The sequence below is a fragment of the Hemitrygon akajei genome, unplaced genomic scaffold, assembly GCF_048418815.1.
Source record: "Hemitrygon akajei unplaced genomic scaffold, sHemAka1.3 Scf000043, whole genome shotgun sequence".
In the NCBI taxonomy this organism is placed as follows: domain Eukaryota; kingdom Metazoa; phylum Chordata; class Chondrichthyes; order Myliobatiformes; family Dasyatidae; genus Hemitrygon; species Hemitrygon akajei.
In genome coordinates this window covers 3,719,426-3,741,970 of record NW_027331929.1, presented here as the reverse complement: position 1 = coordinate 3,741,970, position 22,545 = coordinate 3,719,426, and positions in this window count along the sequence as shown.

Genomic DNA, 22,545 nt, shown 5'->3' with positions numbered 1-22,545 from the left:
GAGGGGGAAGGGGAGTGGGAGAAAGTGGTGGATAACATGGAGAGGTTCAAAGGGCAGTTTGTGAGGCAGAGTGTGGTAAGGCACAGCAGTGGAGAGGGCAGGGGATGAAGGGAGGTAGAGCGGGGAGAGGAGGAGGAGAGAGAGGGAGACAGCGAGAACAGAAGAGAGAGAGAAGTGGTTCGAGTGCCTTTCAAGTTATCTACAGCGGTGTCTGCTTTTCGCCTCATCTATGGCCTTCCTTGTCACCACGGCTCCATTGGTGTTCCTTTCTTACCGACCCTCCCACAGAGGTTCCACCGCTCCGACAGCCCCCACGGCGTTTCCTCCGCTCCGTGTTCCCCACAGTGCTTCCTCCTCAATGTCGCTTTTTTCCTCAGAGACTCTCCCAAGCAGTCCCTCCTCACCCAATTCCACGGCACGCCCACCACTGCACGCCTCCCAGAGCACCCCCACCTCAACGCCCCCTCCCACAGCCCTCCGTCCACACTTCCCTTCACGAAGGCAGAATCCACACCAAACACTGTTCCCCGCTTCAAGGTGCTGAATCCTCACCGTACGTCCCAGAGCGCCCCCTCCACATCGACTCTCCCACAGCACCGCCTCGTCATCACATCCCACAGCGCTCCGTCCAGAGATCCCATCACAGAGCGCCCCATCCACACCGACCCTCCCACAGCACCGCCTCGTCATCACATCCCACAGCGCTCCGTCCTGAGATCCCATCACAGAGCGCACCCTCCTCACCGACCCTCCCACAGCACCGCCTCGTCATCACATCCCACAGCGCTCCGTCCACACATCCCATCACAGAGCGCACCCTCCACACCGACCCTCCCACAGCACCGCCTCGTCATCACATCCCACAGCGCTCCGTCCAGAGATCCCATCACAGAGCGCCCCATCCACACCGACCCTCCCACAGCGCTCCGTCCAGAGATCCCATCACAGAGCGCCCCATCCACACCGACCCTCCCACAGCACCGCCTCGTCATCACAACCCACAGCGCTCCGTCCAGAGATCCCATCACAGAGCGCCCCATCCACACCGACCCTCCCACAGCACCGCCTCGTCATCACATCCCACAGCGCTCCGTCCAGAGATCCCATCACAGAGCGCACCCTCCACACCGACCCTCCCACAGCACCGCCTCGTCATCACATCCCACAGCGCTCCGTCCAGAGATCCCATCACAGAGCGCCCCATCCACACCGACCCTCCCACAGCACCGCCTCGTCATCACATCCCACAGCGCTCCGTCCAGAGATCCCATCACAGAGCGCACCCTCCACACCGACCCTCCCACAGCACCGCCTCGTCATCACATCCCACAGCGCTCCGTCAAGAGATCCCATCACAGAGCGCCCCCTCCACACCGACCCTCCCACAGCACCGCCTCGTCATCACATCCCACAGCGCTCCGTCCACACATCCCATCACGGAGCGCACCCTCCACACCGACCCTCCCACAGCACCGCCTCGTCATCACATCCCACAGCGCTCCGTCCAGAGATCCCATCACAGAGCGCCCCCTCCACACCGACCCTCCCACAGCACCGCCTCGTTATCACATCCCACAGCGCTCCGTCCACACATCCCATCACAGAGCGCCCCCTCCACACCGACCCTCCCACAGCACCGCCTCGTCATCACATCCCACAGCGCTCCGTCCAGAGATCCCATCACAGAGCGCCCCCTCCACACCGACCCTCCCACGGCACCGCCTCGTCATCACATCCCACAGCGCTCCGTCCAGAGATCCCATCACAGAGCGCCCCCTCCACACCGACCCTCCCACAGCACCGCCTCGTCATCACATCCCACAGCGCTCCGTCCAGAGATCCCATCACAGAGCGCCCCCTCCACACCGACCCTCCCACAGCACCGCCTCGTCATCACATCCCACAGCGCTCCGTCCAGAGATCCCATCACAGAGCGCCCCCTCCACACCGACCCTCCCACGGCACCGCCTCGTCATCACATCCCACAGCGCTCCGTCCAGAGATCCCATCACAGAACGCACCCTCCACACCGACCCTCCCACAGCACCGCCTCGTCATCACATCCCACAGCGCTCCGTCCACACATCCCATCACAGAGCGCCCCCTCCACACCGACCCTCCCACGGCACCGCCTCGTCATCACATCCCACAGCGCTCCGTCCAGAGATCCCATCACAGAGAGCCCCTTCCACACCGACCCTCCCACAGCACCGCCTCGTCATCACATCCCACAGCGCTCCGTCCAGAGATCCCATCACAGAGAGCCCCTTCCACACCGACCCTCCCACAGCACCGCCTCGTCATCACATCCCACAGCGCTCCGTCCAGAGATCCCATCACAGAGCGCCCCCTCCACACCGACCCTCCCACAGCACCGCCTCGTCATCACATCCCACAGCGCTCCGTCCACACATCCCATCACAGAGCGCCCCCTCCACACCGACCCTCCCACAGCACCGCCTCGTCATCACATCCCACAGCGCTCCGTCCAGAGATCCCATCACAGAGCGCCCCCTCCACACCGACCCTCCCACAGCACCGCCTCGTCATCACATCCCACAGCGCTCCGTCCACACAACCCCTCACAGAGCGCACCCTCCACACCGACCCTCCCACAGCACCGCTTCGTCATCACATCCCACAGCGCTCCGTCCACACATCCCATCACAGAGCGCACCCTCCACACCGATTCTCCCACAGATCTCCCTCATCAGGGCCTATACCATGGGTTCCCTCTGACTTACTCGACAGCAAATAATCAGTAGCGTTATCTGTACTGTTGCTCTGAGATCTCTCGACAGGAATGGACACGTCTCCTAAACAGAGTCAAACCAGCAAAGATGAAACTGACCTCCATATCTCCGGACCCGGGCTGCCGAGAGGGCCGTGACATTCAGTTCCACGTACGATACATCCGGTTCAGCTGGAAACAGAACAAAGAAGGGTGGGGCTAGTTCCGCACCGACACGTCACGGACTCCCGTATCAGACACAGTGAATCTCCCTCCACGACGTCACCACGCACATTTCCGGAGTCAGACACAGAGCGAAACTACATTTCCGGAGTCAGACACAGAGCGAAACTCCCTCCACACCGTCCCATTACACAGTCCTGGGCTCAGACACAGAGTGAAACTCCCTCCGCACCGCGAAACTCCCTCCACACCGCCACATCACACACTCCCGGGGTCAGACACAGAGTGAAACTCCCTCCGCACCGCGAAACTCCCTCCACACCGCCACATCACACACTCCCGGGGTCAGGCACAGAGTGAATCTCCCTGCACACCGTCCCATCACACACTCCCGGGGTCAGACACAGAGTGAATCTCCCTGCACACCGTCCCATCACACACTCCCGGGGTCAGACACAGAGTGAATCTCCCTTCACACCGTCCCATCACACACTCCCGGGGTCAGGCACAGAGTGAATCTCCCTGCACACCGTCCCATCACACACTCCCGGGGTCAGAAACAGAGTGAATCTCCCTCCGCACTGTCCTATCACACATTTCCTGGACAGAAACACAGTGAAGCTCTCGCCACACTGTCCCTTCACAGATTCCCGAATTAGTCACTAAGTAAAGCTCACTTCACAGCGACTCGCATAAGCTACTGGGGTCAAAAACCGAGTAAATCGCCCTCAGCACCGGCCGACCACCCCACCTCACCTCCCCCGCCGCAGCCATGGACAGTAGCCTGTCCTGTCCGCAGCCATGTCCACGCTGTCCTACTTCATACTCCCCGGGTCCGACACAGCGGTAAGCTCTCTCCCTCTCTCCGCACCACTCACCTCTCGAAGGAGCTTGTGGGTCCGTTCCTGTGAGCCTGATGTTCGCGTAGGTCTCGCTCTCATCCATCATGTCGGGTCTCTGAGCTCCTGAAAGGGAAGGGACAGTCGGTAGAGGAAACCCGCAGTGGGAGACCGTCGCTCACGAACACCTGATGAACAGCCGATAAAGAGAGGGACCGAGAGATGGGGGAGGAATTGCGGTGAGGAGAGAGATTGAGTGCGTTTGAGGGGATGGTTGGAGAGATGAGAATTGCCGGGCGGGGTGGTGAGAAATAGAGGGAGGAGAGAGATTTGGGGAGTGACTGGCCACAGGACACACCCCCAACATACACTCGCCTTCTTCGTCCTCTATCTTCCCTTCCTTATCGCACAGCACTCTCTCTCTCTCTCTCTCTCTCTCTCTCTCTCTCTCTCTCTCTCTCTCTCTCTCTCTCTCTCTCTCTCTCTCTCTCTCTCTCTCTCTCTCTCTCACACACACACACACACACACACACACGCACACCATCTCGTTCTCGTTCTTACGCTCCCACCTTTCTCCACTTATCTCTTATCTCTCTCTCCTTTCCGTCTTCCCTCTCTCTCCCTCCTTCCCCGACTCTCTCCCATTCCCACTCGCTCTACTTCCACATCTCCCACGACAATTTCCCTTTCCGAATTTTCGAAGGTGGGGTTGGGTTTAGGTGCTTTTTGGCTCGTAACACTCGGCGATTCTCCCATCCCGATTCCCCACCCTCTCCATCGTTCACTCCGTCTTCCTTCTCCATTTTTCTGCCCCTTCACACCCTCATTCGCTTCCCCTTCCCTCCCCCACACCTTTCCTCTTTTCGTCTCCCCTACCTGCCCCTCCCTGCCCTCTGCCCCAACCCCACTACCTCCGTCTGCATCACTCCCACATTCATTCCTCGGCCGCTCCTTCTTTCCTTCTCATTATTCTCCCCTTCCGCACCACCTCCCTACCTCTGGCCGTTCCCGAAGTCTTGACTTCAGCGTCTGCCTCAGAGACTGCGCGTCTGTGTGTGTGTGTGTGTCTGAGAACCGTTGTGCTGCAGAAGGAAGAGGAAGGAAGGGGAGCCGAGGAATGGGCGGGTATGAGGTGGTGACATTGCACATACGACAGGAGTCACATGACAGGCCTATCCACACAACACTGTGGAGAGGTTCGGAACCGAGGGACCGATATCCGGTAGATAAAGGGAGTAAAACCAGGCGCAAACTCTCTCCCAACCTCTTCAGAATTCCCGTGAAGAGAGAGAAGGAGATTTGTAGAGGAGGGGTTGGGTTGGGCCGGAGATGTGGAGGGTTGTTGGTGATGGAGCGGTACACGCAGAGAAGCGTCTGGGAGGTTGCAAATGAAGGAGAAGTGTCCAGTGGAGCAAAGAGGTGACTGAATTGGCAGGACTATAGGGGTGGGAGGGTGGGCCGGAGACGGCAGAACTCCTAGAGATGGTCAGTGTTGAAAGGGAGGGGGGGAGTGACTAGACCCCTCGTCTTCTGTCATCTATGTTTCAGGAACAACGTCAGAACATCCTTCAAGTGGGTGAACTCTCTCAAGGTGTCAGTCCCCTATGATGAGCTGGTAGAGACCTGTGCCCACCAACACACTGGATCGAAATGCAGAGAAATCCAAAATGTCTTTCACACAAAAGGATTTGGGAGACCCGGGGAGGATTCCTTTCAGGGTAACTTTTAGGTTGAATTAGTGGCGAAGAAGGCAAATATGATGATAGAATTCCGGGTGGTCCAGATTATATACATAAGGGTGAAATGTTGAGACTATACAAGGCACTGGAGGGGCCTCATTCGGAGCGTTGCGGGCAGTTTCTGGCCCCTTATCGAGTAAAGGACGAGCTTACATTGGAGATGGTTCAGAGGCGGTTCACAAGAATGATTCCGGGATTGAATGGCTTTTCATATGGGGAACATTTCATGGCTGTGGGCCTGTACACTCTGTAATTGACGTGAATAAAGGACGTCCCTCTATTCTGAGGCTGTACCCTCTGGTCTTTCACTCTACCAGCACACGGCAAATCCACTAAACATCCACTCTGGCAAGACCTTTCACCATTCGAGAGGTCACCCCTCATCCTTCAGAAGTTTATTGATCACCCGCCCAGAGCCAGTCATATACTCTTCAAATGACAAGAACTTTAATCCCGGAATAATATTCCTGAACCCCCTTTAGATGATCTGCAGTTTCCACACACCTTTGTAAGAGAAGCGGCCCAAGACTGGTCACAATAGTCCGCATGAAGCCTCACCGGTGCTTTATCATTTCAGAACGTTATATCCTTGAGTTTACATTCCCTGGACATAAATGCTCACCTGGCATTGGACTTCCTGATCACAGACTCAACATGCAAATCAGCCTTCAGGGAATCCTGCACAAGTTCTCCCAACTCCCTGTCAGTGTCAGCCTCCGTTTGCGTTTTCCATTTTCTCACCAGTTACAAAATTGCCTACGCTTTCATTTCAATGTTGGCAGAAGATTGTGTCAGCCTTCCTTTAGAACAGATCATCCACTTTGGGATGTGCATGTCCTATTCTTTCCGAACTGCTTACAGAAATTCCAGCCATTGCTGTTCTGCCGTCACCCCTCCCTCTCCATTCAATACTGGCCAACATTACCCTCATGCCTCTGGAATTTCCTCTTTTTCCCCACTAATACATCTGATTTGAGCTTCTTCCTCTCGAACTGAAGGAGGAACGTTTTCATATTATGATCACTTAACCCTGAGGGTTCTTTTACCTCAAGCTCTCTGATCAGATGTGGTTGACAGACCAACATCCAATCAAGAATACCTTGTGGGTTCAACCACGAGCTGCTCTAAAAAGCCAAATCGCATGCAGTATAGAAATACCCCTCCTGGATTCTAGCACCAACCTGATTTTCCCAATCTACCCGCATATTGTAGTTCCCCCATGACGATTGCAACTTTGCCCTTTTGGCATGTATTGTCCGTGTCCTGTTGTACTTTGCAGGCCAGATCTTCACCACTGTTTGTGTGTCTGTATACAATTCTGATCAGATGTATTTACCTGAGCATTTCCGTACCCCTAACCTCAATGATTCAACGCCTAGCGACCCTCGGTCACTGCTGAAAGGACTCTGCTCGAAACGTCGTCTGTATTCTTTCCCATAGATGTTCCCTGGCCTGCTGAGTTCTTCCAGCACTTTGTGACTGTTGCTTGGATGTCATCTCTTTCTTACGACTTGATTCCATTTTTACCAACAGGGCTTAGACGCCCTCTTTGCATTCCCGGATGTAGCTTCGACAGAATGTGTATCCTTGGGCATTAAGTTCCCAACTACAATCTTTCAGCCATGATTCAGTGACGCCTGCAACTTCAAAACTGCCAATTCGCAACTTCGCTGCAAGTTTAGCTTCGTGATTTGGTTACCGCGCACAGTCGAAATCCACACATTCAGTACTATATTCAACCTTTTTCTTATTTTTTTCTTTTATTCTTTTCAATTTTAGTCCCACCTTCTAAGTTGCAGCTTAGGCGATTGACTGCAATTTCCCCCAGTGATCAACTCTTCTCAGTATACATTGCCTCTGTTTCTAAACCAATTACTTCATCGTCAGCACTATTATCGGCCTTTCCTAAAATTCTTTTGCACTGAAATTTGAACAGCTCAGAACACTGAAATTTGAACAGCTCAGAACAGCTCAGAGCACTGAGCTCAACCATATGACTCAGAATATCGTCGGAGGTCTTACAACCACGTGCCCCCAAAAATTCTCCATGAACTGTACTGGCCATCTGGCTCACATCCCTCCGCAACTGGTCCGAACCCGGACCATTACCCCGAACATCCTGCCCATTAACTTAGAACCTAACTCCCAGGACTCCCTCCTCAAACGTCCTATTCATGGCATTTATACCCACAGGGATCACCATTTGACTGGCGCTGTTCTGGGCCTTGGACCATCTGGACAGTAGCAATGCTTAAGTCAAGCTGCGGTTTATTGGCAACAGCTCAGCGTTCAGCACAATCATTTCCTCAGTTCTAATCAACAAGCTCCAAATCCTGGGCCGTTGCGTCTCCCTCTGCAAAATAATGTTTGACTTCCTCATCGTGAAACCACAGTCCGTGGAGATCGGTTATAACATTTCCGATCTACAGGTGGTGTTGAATTAGCAGAGAGGCTGCAGGGCTTACACAGAGAGGAAAAATGGACAAAGTACTGGCTGATTGAATACAGGGCCTGGAAGTGTATGGTCATGCAAATTGCTAGAAGAAATTTTCTAAAACAACAAACTACGGCTCAAAGGGATCAGGGAGTCCCGGTGCGGGATTCCCTCGAGGTTAATTTACAGGTGCAGTCGGTGGTGAGGAAGACAAATGCAATGTTCGCATTCATTTCAGAGTATAAGAGTAAAGGTTTATTTTCTAGGCTTTACGAGGCACTGGAGAGGTCACATTTGTTGTATTATTCGCAATGTTGGTCGCCTTAGTAAATAATGGATTTGCTGACATTGCAGTTGATACGACCAGAAGACATTGCAAAACATAAAACTATTCAGCCCATCAGATCTGATTGGCTATTCTATTCATGGCTCATCCCGGATCCCACTCAACCGACCTTCTCGCCGTATTTTTGATGCTCTAACCAATCAAAAAAATTGTCATTTTCCGCCTAACTCTACTCACGGTCTTGGCCTCCAGCATGGTTTGTGAAAGAGCATTCCGCATATTCGCTTCTCTCTGGCAACAGGCACTCCTCTTTGCTTCCATTCTAAAAGGCCGCCCCGTAATTTTGAGTATGTGTCCTCACGTTCTGTATATCCCCACCACAGGAAACATCCTCTCCACACCCACCGTACCTAGCCCTTTCAACATTCGGCAGATTCAACAAGATCACTGATTGTAAAATAATATTGTTTAAACAATCTTTTAGAGTTTTTCGAGGAGAATACCAGAAAAATGGATGAAGGTAAGTCAGTGGAAGTTGTCTACGTGGACTTCAGTAAGGCCTTTGATCAGGTCCCGCATGGGAAGTTAGTTAGGAAGATACAGACACTAGGTATATATGGTGAGTTAGTAAATTGGATTAGACATTGGCTCAATGGGAGGAGCCAGAGAGAGGAAGTGGAGGATTGCTTCCCTGAGAGGAGGCCTGTGACTAGTGATGTGTCACAGGGATCATTGCTGGGTCCATTGTTATTTGTCATCTATATCAATGATATGGATGATAAAGTGGTAAATTGGATCTGCGAATTTGCTGATGATACAAAGATTGGAGATGTAGTAGTTCAGTGAGCAAGGTTTTCTAAGCTTAGAGAGGGATTTGGATCAGCTAGAAAAAAGGACTGAAAAATGTCAGGTGGAGTTTAACACAGACAAGTGTGAGGTATTAAACTTTGGAAGGACAAACCAAGGTAGAACATATAAGGTAAATGGTCGGACACTGAGGAGTGCAGTAGAACACCGGGTTCTGGGAATACAGATACATAATTCCCTAAAAGTGGCGTCACAAGTAGATAGGGTAGTAAAGAGAGCTTTTGGTATATTGGCCTTTATAAATAAAACTATTGAGTACAAGAGTTGGAATATTATAGTGAGGTTATATAAGACATCGGTGAAGCCGAATTTGGAGTATTGTGTGCAGTTTTGGTCACCTAATTACAGGAAGGATATTAATAAGGTTGAAATAGTGCAGAGAATGTTTACAAGGATGTCGCTGGGACTTGAGAAACTGAGTTACAGATAAAGCTTGAATGGGTTAAGAATTTATTCCCTGGAGCGTAGAAGAATGAGGGGAGATTTGAAGAGGTGTATAAAATTATGATGGGTTTAGGTAGAGTGAATGCAAACAGGCTTTTTCCACTGAGGCCAAGGTAGAGAAAAAAAAGCAGAGGACATGGGTGAAGGGTGAAGGAGGACAGATTAAAGGAAACATGGAGGGTTGAGTGGTTTCTTCACACAGAGTATGGTTGGAATAGGGAATGAGCTGTCGGATGAAGTGGTAAATGCAGGCTCACTTATAATTTTTAAGAAAAACTTGGACCGGTACATGGATGAGAGGGGTTTGGAGGGATATGGTCCAGGTGCAGGTCAATGGGACCAGGCAGAAAAATGTTTCGACACAGACAAGTAGGGCCAGAGGGCCTGTTTCTGTGCTGTAATGTTCTATGGTTCTATCATCACACATTCCTCTAACTTCCAATGCGTACTGGCCTAAATTTGCCGAACGCTCCCCATAGGTTAACCCCTTCATTTCCAGAATTATCCTCGTGAATCTCGTCTGGACTCTCTCCGATGTCAACACATCCTTCACGCGATATGGGGCCAGATCAGTTGCCAATACTGCAAGTGCGGCCTTAATGTTTCCTTATAAACCCTCAGCGTTATATCCTTGTTCTTTTTTTTAATCATTTCCCCTTGAAATAAATGCCTCCATTGCATTTGCCTTCCTACCCCAGACGCAACCTATTAATTAAACTTTCGGGAGTCTTACACAAGTGATGCACTCCTATGCCTCTGTAAATCCCATTATTCCATTGAGATACTGATACATGTGACCTATGCTTCTCCCTCACCAACTGCAGAATGAATTTAATCACACCTCTTCAGTAAACAGACTTCTGGCTTTTGACCCTCGCACTTACGAATGCTGAGGATTCGGTTTGAGATATCCCGGACACTGGCACGCGGGAGTCATCATTCCATCCGGGAATCTGATTATGGCACATCGAGCCTACAGTCTGTTCCCCTATCTAACGAATCCCCTATCACCACAGTGTGTCTCTTCTTCCCCCTTCCCTTCTGAGTCAAGAGGCTGACTCACAGCCAAACAGCCGACCACTGTGACCTCTCTCTGTATGCGCGACTATATCTAAAATGTTATATATTCTACTACTGAGGATGACAACAGGGGTACTCTGCACTGGCTCATTAACCGTTTTCCCCTGCCTTACTGTCACCGTTTTCTGTGTCCTCTACCTTGGTTTTAATTACCTCTCCATAAGTCCTATCTGTCACCGGGTAATCCTCTAATTATATGTTAGCATCTCAAAGGATATGCAGAGGACCCAGAACGTTGACCTGTACTTTGTCTCTCTCCACGATAGGTCCACAACGGGTGCAATCTCATTTGTTCTCCACTGGGCTTTCGGGCATTGCACAACAGCAATTGTTAGGTCAGGCTGCGGTTTATTGTCCATAGCTCAGCGTTCAGCACAATCATTTCCTCAGGTCTTAAAAACTGGGGAGACTAAAATAGAATGGTTGGGGGTGGGAACCAAATTGAACAGATTAGGAGAGAGGAGGTTAGTTCACAAATAGAGAAAGCTAGTAGACAATGTGTGAGGGAGGATAGGCTGGTGAGAGAGAAGGGGAGCGCTCTGACCGAAAATGTAGGGGAGAAGGAAGAAAAATATAATAAAGTTGTTTTCACCGTTTGGGATAAACAGAGGGTAAGAGGTGGAGAGTGTCTTAAATACATCTATTTTAATGCTAGGAGCATTTCAGCAAAGGTGGATGAGCTTAGGGCATGGATTGTTACCTGGAAATATGATGTTTTAGCTAACAGTGAAACATGTGTGCAGGAGGGGTGTGAATGGCCACTAAATATTCCTGGATTTTGTTGTTTCAGGTTTGCTAGAATCGGAGGGGCAAGAGGGGGGAGGGTTGCATTGCTTGTCAGAGAAAGTATTACAGCGATGCTTTGGCAAGATAGATTAGAAGGCTCGTCTAGAGCGGCTATTTGGGTGGAATTGATGAATGGGAAGGATCTAGTAACACTTATAGAGGTTTATTATAGACCACCTCTTGGAGAGAGAGAATTGGAGGAACAAATTTGGAAGGACATACCAGAAATCTGTACTAAGCACAAGGTTGTGATTGAGGGAGATTTTAATTTTCCACAAATAGAGTGGGAAGCCCATTCTGTAAAAGGGCTGGATGGTTTAGAGTTTGTAAAATGGGTGCAGGATAGTTTTTTTTCTGCAGCAATACATAGAGGTACCAACTAGAGAAGGGGCAGTGTTGGATCTCCTGTTAGGGAATGAGATCGGTCTGGTGAAGGATATACGTGTTGCGGAGCGCTTCGGGTCCAGTGATCACAATGTCATTAGTTTCAATATAATTAAGGAGAAGGATAGGACTGGACCCAAGGGCTGAGATATTTTATTGGAGAAAGGGTAACGTTGAGGAGATGCGAAAGGATTTAGGAGCAGTGCAGTGGGACAATTTGTTTTATGAGAAGGATGTAATAGAGAAGTGGAGGTAATTTAAAGGTGTAATTTTGAGGGTACAGAATCTTTATGTTCCTGTTGGGTTGAAAAGAATGGTTAAAAGTTTGAGAGAATCATGGTTTTCAAGGGATATTGGAAACTTGGTTAGGACAAAGAGAGATCTCTACAATAAATATAGGCAGCACTGAGTAAATGAGGCGCTGGCGAAATATAAAGAATGTAAAAAGAATCTTAAGAAATAATTTAGAAAACGTAAAAGAAGATATGGGTTTGCTTTGGCAAGTCAGGTGAAAATAAATCCAAAGTGTCTCTGCAGTTAAATTAATAGTAAAAGGATAGTGAGGGATAAAATTGGGCCCTTAAGAGAATCAGAGTGGACTGCTATGTCTGGAGCCAAAAGAGCTTGGGGCAGATTTTGAAAAATTCCTTTTCTTCGGTATTCACTAAGGAGAAATATATTGAATTGTGTAAGGTAAGAGAAAAAAGTGAGGTAGTTATGGAAACTATGATGAGTAAAGAGGAGTAAGTACTGGCGCTTTTAAGGATAATAAAAGTGGATAAGTCTCCGGGTCCTGCAGGATATTCCCTAGGACCTTGAGGGAAGCTAGTGTAGAAATAGCAGGGGCTCTGACAGAAATATTTCAAATGTCATGAGAAACGGAGATGGTTCCAGAGGATTGGCGTATTGCGCATGCGGTTCCATTGTTTAAAAAGGTTTCTGAGCGTAAACCTGGCATTTATCGGCCTGTCAGTTTGACGTCAGTGGTGGATAAATTAATGGAAATTGTTCTTAGAGAAGGTATCTATAATTATCTGGATAGACAGTGTCTGAATAAGAACAGTCAAGATGGATTTGTGTGTGGAAGGTCATGTTTGACAAATCATAGTGAATTTTTTGAAGAGGTTACTAGGAAAGTTGACGAGGGTAAAACAGTGGATGTTGTCTATATGGACTTCAGTAATGCCTTTGACAAGATTTCACACGGAAAGATAGTTAGGAAGGTTCAATCGTTTGGTATTAATATTGAAGTAGTAAAAAGGATTCAACAGTGGCTGGATGGGAGAAGCCATGGATGGGTGGATAACTGTTTGTCAAGTTGCAGGCCTCTGAGCTCTGTACTGGATCGAATATTGTTTCTGATATTCATTAATGATTTTGATGATGGGGTTTTAAATTGGATTAGTAAGTATGCAGATGATACTAAGACAGGTGGCGTTGTAAATAATGAAGTAGGTTTTGGAAGCTTGCAGAGAGATTTAGGCCATTTAGAAGAGTGGGCTGAAAGGTGGCAGATGGAATTTAATGCTGATAAGTGTGAGGTGCTACATTTTGGTAGGACTAATCAAAATAAGACATACATGTTAAATGGTAGGGCATTGAAGAATGCGGTAGAATAGAGTGATCCAGGAATAATAGTGTATAGTTCCCTGCGGGTAGAATCTCATGTGGATCGGGTGGTGAAGAATGCTTTTGGAATGCTGACCTTCATAAATCAGAGCATTGGGTTTAGGAGTAGGGATGTAATGTTGAAATTGTATAAGGCATTTGTGAAGCCACATCTGGACTTTTGTGTACATTTCTAGTCACCGAATTATAGGATAGATGTCAACAAAATAGAGCGAGCACAGAGGAGATTTACTATATGCCACCTGCTTTTCAGCACCATAGTTAAAGAGAATGGTTGAACAAGTTAGGTCTTTATTCTTTGGAGCATAGGTTGAGAGTGGACTTGATAGGAATGTTTAAAATTATGAGGGGGACAGATAACGTTGACGTGCATAGGCTTTTTCTGTTGAGAGTAGTAGAGATTCATTCAAGGGGACATGAGTTGAGAGTTTAGGGGCAAATGTTTAGTTGTAACACAAGGGTAAACTCAGAGAGTAGTAGCTGCGTGGAACGAGCTTCCAGTAGAAGTGGTAGAGGCAGATCTTAAAAAGAAATAGATAGGTATATGGACAGGAAAAGGATGAAGGGTTATGGGCTGAGTGCAGGTAGATGGGACTAGGTGAGAGTAAACAGGCAGATCTTCCCACCGTTATCTCATGCCCCCTTCCTGCTCTCCTCAGCCCCTTATTAATCTCCTTGCTTGCTCCCCTATATTCCTCAATAGACCCATCTGATCCTTGCGTCCTAAACCTCATGAATGCTCCTTCTTCTACCTGACTAGATTTTCCACCTCAATTGTCACCCATGGTTCCTTCACCATACCCTTCTTTATCTTCCTCACCGGGACAAATTTATCCCTAATATCCTGAAACATCGACCACATGTCCAAAGTATATTTCCCTGTAATAACATCACTCCAATTTAGATCTGCAAGTTCTAGCCTTATTGCCTCATAATTTGACCTTCCCAAATTTAAAAAAAAATCCTGTCCTCTCTGATTCTATCCATTTCCATGTTAATGCTAAAGGCCAGGGAGCGGTGATCACTGTCCTCCAGACCCTCACCCACTGACAGATCTGTGATCTCATCTGATCCGGTCCGTTACCTAATACTAGATCTAGAATAACATTCCCCCTCTTCGGCCTGTCAACATACTGTGACAGGAATCCGTCCTGGGAACAGTAAAGAAACTCTACCCCGTCTAAACCAACGGACTGTTAAGGGATTACCTCCGTCTGCAACGGTATGTTTGACTTTCTCATCGGGGAACCACAGTCAGTGTAGACCAGTAATAACATTACCGATCTAGAGGCAGTTTTGAAGTAGCAAAGAGGCTACAGAAGGACTTAGAAAGAACAGCGAAATGTGCAAATGTGCAGCAGATAGATTACAGCGTTGGAGAGTGTATGGATATACACGTTGGTAGAAAACTATAAGTGTCGATTATTTTCTAAATGGAAAAATATCTACGTGCAAAGGGACCTCGAGTATGACTCCTTGAGGGTTAATTTTCAGGTTCAGTCGGTCGTGAGGAAAGCAAACGTGATGTTAGTTTTCATTTCGGAGGACTAGAATATATTAGCAAGGATGCAATTTTCAGACGTTATAAGGCACAGGTGAGGCTCCGTTTCAGTGCTGTGAGCATTTTCGTGCCCCTGATCGAGGAACAGATGCCCTTACATTGGAGACGGTTCACAGAAGTTGCACAATAATTATTTGGCGATTGAAAGTTCTGACACGCGTAGAACCTTTCACGGCTCTGGGCCTGCACTCACTGGAATTCAGAGAACAGGGCGTTCATAAGGGACGCTTTTCTATTCTGAGATGTATGCTCTCTCACTCTCCCACCAGCGGGGAAATTCTCTCCACATCCACCCGAACAAAGCCTATCACTTTCAGCGAGGTTTCGATGAAGTCACAACTCATTTACTTAATCAGGTGTAGGCCCAGAGTTATCAAACGATTTTTATGGATTCAATCTCTTGACTCTCCTTAGAACCCTCTTCAGCCTCACCTGGAGTATTGTGAACAGTTTTGGTCGTCTTATATTAGAAAGTAAACACAACGTATGCTGCAGATGCTGTGGTCAAATCAACACAAAAAGACAAGCTGGATGAACTCAGTAGGTCGGGCAGCATCCGTTGAAATGAGCAGTCAACGTTTCGGGCCGAGACCCTTCGTCAGAACTGAAGGAGGAGGGGGCAGGGACACCATAGAGAAGGTGCGGAGAGGGTGGAAAACCAATCAAAGGAAAGATCAAGGGGTGGGGGAGGGGAAGCTGGGAGGGGATAGGCTGGAGAGGTGAAGAGGAAATCTAAGGGGAAAGCACTATAGGTAGTAGAAGAAGGCAGAATCGTGAGAGAGGTGATAGGCAGGTAGAAGAGGAGACAGAGTGAACGTGGGAAGGGGGGAAGGGAGAAGAAGGGAATTAGCGAAAGTTGGATAATTCGATGTTCATACCAAGGGGCTGGAGATTTCCCAGTCGGTATATGAGGTGTTGCTCCTCCAACCTGAGTTTGGCCTCATCATGGCAGTAGAGGAGGCCATGTATAGGCATATCGGCATGGACATATCCATATTCTCTCCCTCTCCCTTCCCCCATCTCACATTCACTATGTCTCCTCTTCAAGCTGCCTATCACCTCTGTTATGATTCTGCCTTCTTCTACTAGACATAGTGCTTTCCCCTTAGATTTCTTCTTCACCTGTCCTGCCTATCCCCTCCCTGCTTCCCCTCCCCCAAACCTTCATCATTCCTCTGATTGGTTTTCCACCCTCCCCCCACCTTCTTTATGTGGCCCCTACCCCTTCCTTCTTTCGTCCTGACGAAGGGTTTCGGCCCGAAACGTTGACTGCTCATTTCACCGGATGCTGCCCGACCTGCTGAGTTCATCCAGCTTGCTTGTATGTGTTATATTAGGAAGGTTGTGCTCAAACTGGAGAGGGTTCAAAGAAGTTTCACAAAAATTAGTCCATGATTGAAAAGTGTCATATGAGAAGTTCTCGGTATCTCCAGGCCAGTACTCACTGGAATTTAGAAGCAACGGGGCGACCGCATTGAAATCTATCGAATAATCAAAACACTTGATCCAGTGGATGCAGAGGAAGTTTCTGTGGTTGGGGAGTCGGAGACCAAAGGACAAGGACTTAGAGGAGCAGCGTGTCTTTTTAGAACGGAGAGGAGGAAAATTCTCTTTAGCCAGAGAGTGGTGAATCTGTGGATATCATTGCCAGAGGCGGCCGTGGAGGCCAGGGTTTATCTATCTACCTATTTATTTATTTATTTAAATTTCCCGTACATTTATGGCAGAGGTTCTTGATTGGTGAGTGATTGAATGAATGTAGGAAGAAGGCAGGGGATTGAAGTTGAAAAGTAGATTAGATCAGCCACGATGGGTGAAACTAGGACAAGGGGGCATAATCTTAAAATAAGGGGATGCCGTTCCAGGACTGAGATGCGGAGAAATTTCTTCACTCAGAGGGTAGTGGGGCTGTGGAATTTACTACCCCAGAGAGCTGTGGAAGCTACTACACTCAATAAATTCAAAACGGAGATAGATATTTTCCTGGATAAAAATGGCATTAGAGGATATGGTGAGCGAGCAGATAAGTGGACATGAGACTAGGTTTAGATCAGCCATGTGATCTCCTGGACCAGTTTTCGATAGCCTGGATGGGTCGGAGAGGAATTTTCCAGATTTTTTCTCCTCAATTGGCAACTCGGTTTTTTTCCCCGGGTGATCACATGGGTTTGGGCGGGATGAATAATAAAATAAAATGGGCGGCATGGTGCCCTGTTGGTTGGCACTGTTGCCTTGTGGGATTCGGTGAAAACTAGAGTTAAGATCGGATCAGCCATGATCTTGTTGAATGGCGGAGCAGGCTTGAGGGGCCGATGGGCCTACTCCTGCTCCAATCTCTTATGTTCTTATGTTATGAAATGTTGGAGCAGATTCAATGGGCCAAACGGTCTAATTCTGCTCCTAAATCTTCTGTTCTTAATGATAAGTTACTTTGTTTTATTGTGGAAAAGCTAAACGTTGTTGCCAAGCTTGACTAGCTGAAGATTGAGTTAACGAAGGTCACAGGATAAGATGCAGACACTGCCTTGCTTGTGGGAGCTAACAAAAGCTAGCAGCATTTCATACCGAGAATGAGGTATTGGTAAACGTTGTCCGGCACTGTCTTGGTAAAAGAGGAACTGATTGCAGACGTGCTGTTCTAATGTTGTGCACCCACCGGAAGCATTCGTAGACTGTCTGATATTTAACAAGTGATTCTTGAAATATCTCACTGTGTATACTTGGCTTTTGGCTATTGCCCAAAATTCACAGTGTAAATTGGGCCCGTATAAATAACATTGAACATAGAATACACAGTACAGGCCCTTAAACACTGCTTTCCATATAACCAACCCCCACATTAAATTCCTGTCTCGTAGTCTCCTAAATTTCACTAGTGTATCTGCCTCCACCACTGACTCAGGCAGTGCATTCCGCGCACCAACCACGCTCTGAATAAAAAATCCTTCCTCCAATATCCCCCTTGAACTTCGCTGCCATTACCTTAAAGCCACGTACTCATGTATTGAGCAGTTGTGCCCTGGGGTAGAGGTGCTGACTGTCCACTCTATCTATTCCTTTTATATCTTGTATAGCTCTATCATGTCTCCTCTCATCCTCCTTCTCTCCAAAGAGTAAAGCCCTATCTCCTTTACTCTCTGATCATAATGCATATTCTCTAAACCAGGCAGCATCCTTGCAAGTCTCCTCTCTACCATCTCAAATGCTTCCACATCCTTCCTATAGTGAGGCGACCAGAACTGGACACAGTACTCCAAGTGTGGCCTAACCAGAGATTTATAGAGCTCCATCATTACCTCGCAAACCTTAAATTCTATCCCTCGGCTTATGAAAGCTAACACACCACAAACTTTCTTAAGGACCCTATCTACCTTTAAGGCAACTTTCTGGGATCTGGGGATATGTACCCCCAGATCCCTCTGCTCCTCCACACTACCAAGTATCCTGCCATTTACTTTGTACTCTGCTTTGGAGTTTGTCCTTCCAAAGTGTACCACTTCACTCTTCTCCGGGTTGAACTCCATCTGCCACCTCTCAGCCCACTTCTGCATCCTATCAATGTCTCTCTGCAATCTTCGACAATCCTCCACACTATCCACAGCACCACAAACTTCTGCGTCGTCTGCTAACTTGCCAACCCACCCTTCGAGCGCCATATCCAGGAGGTTAATAAAAATCACGAAAAGTAGGGATCCAGAACCAACATGCTCCAGAACATTAACCTCACTCATATTTTCCTCTCCGTCATCAAGTTATCTCTCATTGGTAAATACCGATGAGAAGTATTTATTGAGTATCTCGCTGACTTCCACAACCTCCAAGTACACCTTCGCACTTTCTCTAATCGGTCCTACTTTCACTCCTATCATACTTTTGCTTTTTACATAATTGAAGGATGCATTGGGATTTTTCCTTTACCCTTCTCGGCAAGGCTTTCTCATAGCCATTTCCTACTCTCCTCAGCCCCTTCTTAAGCTCTTTTCTTGTTACCCTATATTCCTCAATAGCTCAATATGATCCTTGCTTCTTAAACCTCATTATACAGCCTTGTTCTACCTGACTAGACTTTCCACCTCACTTGTCACCCGTGGTTCCTTCAGGTTATCATTCTTTATCTTCCTCACCGGGACGAATTTATCCCTAATATCCTGATTCCTAAACATTGACCACATGTCCATTGTATATTTCCCAGCAAAAACATCACCCTAATTCACACCTCCAAGTTCTCGCCTTATAGCCTCATAATTTGCCCTTCTCCAATGAAAAAAAATCCTGTCCTCTCTGATTCTAACCTTTTCCATGTTAATGCTAAATGCCAGAGAGAGGTGGTCACTGTCTCCCAGATGCTCACCCACTGAGACATCTGTGGTCTGACCGGGTCCGTTACCTAATACTAAAATCTAGTATGGCATTCCCGCTTTTCGGCCTGGAAGATACTGTGACAGGAATTCGTCCTGGACACACTTTAGATACTTTTCCCGTCTAAACCAACGGACGGTTAAGGGGTTGCCTCCGTCTGGTACAGTATGTTTGACGTTCTCATCTGGGAACCACAGTCAGTGTAGACCAGTAATAACATCACCAATTTTGAAGTAGCAGAGAGGCTACATAAGGACACGTTACGAAAATGGACAAATGTGCAGCAGATAGATTACTGTGTTGGAGAGTGTATGGCCATGCACTTTGATAGCAAAAAAGTATAAGTGTTGACTATTTTCTGAATGGAGAAATATCTACGGGGCAAAGGGACCTCGTGCAGGATTCCGTTAGGATTTATTTGCAGGTTCAGTTGGAACTGAGGAAGGAAAATGTGATGTTAGTTGTACTTCGGAGGACGGGAATATATAAGCAATATATAAAAATCCAGTAATTTTAAGACTGGATGATGCACAGGTGAGGCCCAGTTTATGTGCTGTGAGTATTTTCGGGCCCCTGATCGAGGAAAGGATGTGCTTACACTGGAGAGGGTTCACTGGAGGTGCACAATAATCATTCGGTAATTGAAAGACTTGTTATACGGGGAACCTCTCACGGCTCCGAGCCTGTGTGGACTGGAAATCAGAGAATAAGGGATGCCTTGAGGGTGCCTCTCTATTTTGAGATGTATCCTCTGTTCTTTCACTCTCCCACCAGCGGGAAAATCCTCTCCACATCCTCTCGAGTAAAGCCTTTCACCACTCGAGAGTTTTCGATGAAGTCACAACTCATTTTCTTAATCCCGATGTAGGCCCAGAGTCATCAAACGATTTTTATGGAATCAATCGCTTGCTCTCCTTAGAACCCTCTTCAGCTTCAGTACATCCTTTACTAAATAAAGCGCCAACAACCGTTCACAATACTCTACGTGAGTTCTCATCAATACTTTGTGAAGTCTCCTTTCTTTTATATTCTAGCCCTCTTGAAATGAATTCTGATGTTCTATTTAACTTCTTCAAACTGCAAATTGACGTTTATGGAATCCCATTCAGCCTTAGATTTTTTTCCCGAATTTTCTCTCCATCTAAAGAAGAGGCCCTATGCTCTCGGCTTACTGAAAGCAGCCTGCCCCTCCACCTATCTTCAAATCCTCTGCAAACTTCGCAACAACGCGATCAGTTCGATCATCCAAATGATTGTCATACAAGGTAAAAATTATTGGTCCCAACCCAGACCCCTGTGGAAAGTGATGAGCCACCGGCAGCCAAACAAATAGTCTCCGTTCATTCCCAATCTTTGCCTCCTGTCACTGAAACACCGCTTTGTCCATTATACTCCGCACATTAAAATTCATCACCTTCACTCCTCTATTCATCCGCTTCGATGGGGTCTCCATTTTACGCTGCAACTCAGCCAATTGACTGCAATGTTGCCCCTCAACAGCCTCTCCTCAGTACACATTACCTCTGTTTGTAAAACCAGTTTTCTCATCTTCAGCACTATTTTCAGCCAATGCTGATCCTTCGGCATTGAAATGTGTGCAGCCCAGGACAGTATCTGCACTGATCTCAACCATCTGATTGCCACCTTTGTGTGAGTTCCTATCACCATCCGTCTCCACAGCCTCTCCAATAACTGTTCTGGAACTCTGTCTCCCATCTCTCTGTAACTTTCTGAAACCCATGAGTGTAAACTGTATAATCCTCCTGGTACTTGCCTGACTAGCACGTGGCACGGTAGCAATATTGGAGATCCTGCCCTTTAACCTAACTCCCTGTATCCCCTCCTCACTTACCCTACCCATGCCATTGGTAGCTAATTGGAACACGGTCAGACAGTCTCCCCACTAGGCCTTGGACCATCTGGAAAATTGCAATACCTACGTCAGGCTGCGGTTTACTGGGAACAGCTCAGCGTTCAGCACAGTCATTTCCTCAGTTCTTAAAAACATGCTCCAGTTCTTAAAAACTGAGGAGACTTTAAACTAGAATGGTTGGGGGGTGGGAATCAAATTGAAGAGACTAGGAGAGAGGAGGTTAGCTCACAAATAGAGAAAGCTAGTAGACAGAATGTGAGGGAGGATAGGCAGGTGAAGTGGAGTGGAGAAGTGGAGTGCTCAGACCGAAGATCTAGGGGAGAAGGAAGAAAAAAGATAATATAGTTGTTTGCACCGTTAGGGATAAACAGAGAGCAAGAGGTGAAGAGATTCTTAAATACATCTATTTTAATGCAAGGAGCTTTGTTAGAAAGGTAGATGAGCTTAGAGCATGGATTGATACCTGGAAATATGATGTGGCTATTAGTGAAACATGGTTGCAGGAGGGGTGTGATTGGCAACTAAATATTCCTGGATTTCGTTGCTTCATGTGTGATAGAATCTAGGGCGCAAGAGGGAGAGGTGTTGCTCCGCAGAAAAAATATTACAGCGGTGCTTTGGCAGGATAGATTAGAGGGCTCGTGCAGGGAGCCTATTTGGGTGGAATTAAGGAATGGAAAAGGTATATTAACACTTATAGAGGTGTATTATAGACCACCTAATGGGGACCGAGAACGGGAGGAGTACATTTTTCAGGACATAGCAGATATTTGTAGTAAGTACTAGGTTGTTATTGTGGGAAATTTTAATTTTCCACACGTAGACTGGAAGGCACATTCTGTAAAAGGGCTGGATGGTTTGGAGCGTGTAAAATGTGTGCAGGATAGTTTTTTCTGCAGCAATACATCGAGGTGCCAACTAGAGAAGGGAGAGTGTTGGATCTCCTGTCAGGGAATGAGATAGGTCAGGTGACGGAGGTATGATCTGGGGGACATTTCGTGTCCAGTGATCACAATACCATTAGTTTCAATAAAATTATGGAGTAGCACAGGACTGGGGACAGGATTGAGATTTTTGATCGGAGAAAGGCTAACGTTGAGGAAATGCGAAAGGATTTAGAAGGAATGGAATGGGACAATTTGTTTTATGGGAATGATGTTATAGAGATATGGAGGTCATTTAAAGGGGACACTTATAGCGTACAGAACCTTTATGATCCTGTCAAGTTGAAAGGAAAGTTCAAAAGTTTGAGAGAGGCATGTTTTTCAAGGGCTATTGGAATCTTGGTTCGGAAAATGAGAGAGAGAGCTACAATAAATATAGGTAGGATGGAGTAAATGAGGTGTTCGA